The 2,500-nt window shown below is 51.2% G+C and overlaps 2 non-coding genes across 2 annotated transcripts in view; both read left to right on the forward strand.

Annotated features, from left to right (window-relative positions):
* The window catches only part of LOC137930756 (small subunit ribosomal RNA), a 1,904-nt gene extending 382 nt beyond the window's left edge, over positions 1–1,522 (forward strand). The window contains exon 1 of the ribosomal RNA XR_011108923.1: positions 1–1,522. This exon is cut by the window's left edge and continues 382 nt beyond it. This is a non-coding gene — a ribosomal RNA (small subunit ribosomal RNA).
* An 807-nt stretch (positions 1,523–2,329) lies between these two features.
* On the forward strand, positions 2,330–2,486 carry LOC137930753 (5.8S ribosomal RNA). The gene has a single exon (XR_011108920.1). It is a non-coding gene; the product is annotated as a 5.8S ribosomal RNA (ribosomal RNA).
* Positions 2,487–2,500: the final 14 nt, after the last annotated feature.

Raw genomic sequence — 2,500 nt, forward strand, 5'->3', positions numbered from 1 at the left:
CGGGGAATCAGGGTTCGATTCCGGAGAGGGAGCCTGAGAAACGGCTACCACATCCAAGGAAGGCAGCAGGCGCGCAAATTACCCACTCCCGGCACGGGGAGGTAGTGACGAAAAATAACGATACGGGACTCTTACGAGGCCTCGTAATCGGAATGAGTACACTTTAAATATTTTAACGAGGAACAATTGGAGGGCAAGTCTGGTGCCAGCAGCCGCGGTAACTCCAGCTCCAATAGCGTATACTAAAATTGTTGCGGTTAAAAAGCTCGTAGTTGCATTTGTGCGCCGCGCTGTCGGTGCACCGCATCCGCGGTGATACTGACACGTCTGCGGAGCATATCGTCGGTGAGCCGTCGGTAAAACGGCGGTTCAATATCAAAATCCTATCGCGGTGCTCTTCGGTGAGTGTCGAGATGGGCCGACAATTTTACTTTGAACAAATTAGAGTGCTCAAAGCGGGCTCAAAATGCTGCTTGAATATTTCGTGCATGGAATAATAGAATATGATCTCGGTTCTATTTTGTTGGTTTTCAGAACTCCGAGGTAATGATTAATAGGGATAACTGGGGGCATTCGTATTGCGACGTTAGAGGTGAAATTCTTGGATCGTCGCAAGACGAACATCAGCGAAAGCATTTGCCAAAGGTGTTTTCATCAATCAAGAACGAAAGTTAGAGGTTCGAAGGCGATTAGATACCGCCCTAGTTCTAACCGTAAATATGTCATCTAGCGATCCGCCGACGTTACTACGATGGCTCGGCGGGCAGCTTCCGGGAAACCAAAGATTTTGGACTCCGGGGGGAGTATGGTTGCAAAGCTGAAACTTAAAGGAATTGACGGAAGGGCACCACCAGGAGTGGAGCCTGCGGCTTAATTTGACTCAACACGGGAAATCTCACCAGGCCCGGACACCGGAAGGATTGACAGATTAACAGCTCTTTCTTGATTCGGTGGGTGGTGGTGCATGGCCGTTCTTAGTTGGTGGAGCGATTTGTCTGGTTAATTCCGGTAACGAACGAGACTCTAGCCTGCTAAATAGGCGTCGTCATTTAGGTGTGCGCCGCTCCGGTGGCGCAACTCACTGGCGACGTATTAAAATTCTTCTTAGAGGGACCGGCGGCTTCGAGCCGCACGAGATTGAGCAATAACAGGTCTGTGATGCCCTTAGATGTCCTGGGCCGCACGCGCGCTACACTGAAGGAATCAGCATGTTCTCCCTGGCCTAGAGGCCCGGGCAACCCGTTGAAACTCCTTCGTGCTGGGGATTGGGGTTTGCAATTATCCCCCATAAACGAGGAATTCCTAGTAAGCGCGAGTCATAAGCTCGCGTTGATTACGTCCCTGCCCTTTGTACACACCGCCCGTCGCTACTACCGATTGAATGATTTAGTGAGGTCTTCGGACCGACACGCGGTGGCTTCACGGCCGTCGGCGTTGCTGGGAAGTTGACCAAACTTGATCATTTAGAGGAAGTAAAAGTCGTAACAAGGTTTCCGTAGGGGAACCTGCGGAAGGATCATTAACGTGTGTGTATGTGTGCGAGACGCGTGATATGTTCACGAACGTTGTTGCGCCGCTGTTGCTGTTGTTGCTGTTGCGACGACGACGACGACGACGACGACGACTTCGTACATACCGTGTTTACACATATATATATGTAATACATCCATAATGATATATATATATACGACATATATACATATATATGTACGTACGCGCGCGCTGCTGTTCGTATCTAATGCGGACGAGCGCGCGCGCGTGTGCGTGCGTGTGTGTGTGCGTGTTTGTATATATGTATAAAAAATAAAATGTGAAATAATTGTCTCTAGCGTCTATTACGCCTAACGGCGCAGCGGCGACGGCGCCGTGGCGGTGGCCGGTGGCGGTGGTGGCATTCGTCGAAAGTGCTACCGCCGCCGCTGCCTCCGCCGCCGTCGAAGCGGCCGGGTGGCGGAAAAACGCCGAGAGACGAGCGCCGACCGGGGCATACCAAACGGAGCGTTCGAAGCGGTGAAAATCCCCACTGCCTAGCTCAGGCCCTTTATTGTCGGTTGGCGCTATACAAAACGAAATTTAAGCGGTTAGAAAGATGACAATGTCGTGCGTCACGCCAGCTCGTTGGGGGGTGCGCGGGTCGTCGTCGTTCATCATTCTAAAGGATTCGCGTCGGGGCGTTAAGCTTTTTCGGTGCCGTTTCTTTATGAACGCCTCGGCGCACATGAATTCGACCAACTTTCGACGTTAATACATAAAAACGGACAATCAAGTGGCCGACGGCGAGAGCCGTAGGCCGCTACCGTAAGTAATAACAACATTAAGAAAAAACCATTACCCTGGACGGTGGATCACTTGGCTCGCGGGTCGATGAAGAACGCAGTTAACTGCGCGTCATAGTGTGAACTGCAGGACACATTTGAACATCGACATTTCGAACGCACATTGCGGTCCGTGGAGAAATATCCAGGACCACTCCTGTCTGAGGGCCGGCTGTTAAAATATA

The sequence above is a fragment of the Battus philenor genome, unplaced genomic scaffold (genome assembly GCF_028537555.1).
Source record: "Battus philenor isolate CCGP_79_NKW_IND1 unplaced genomic scaffold, ilBatPhil1.0.hap1 SCAF_62, whole genome shotgun sequence".
NCBI lineage: Eukaryota > Metazoa > Arthropoda > Insecta > Lepidoptera > Papilionidae > Battus > Battus philenor.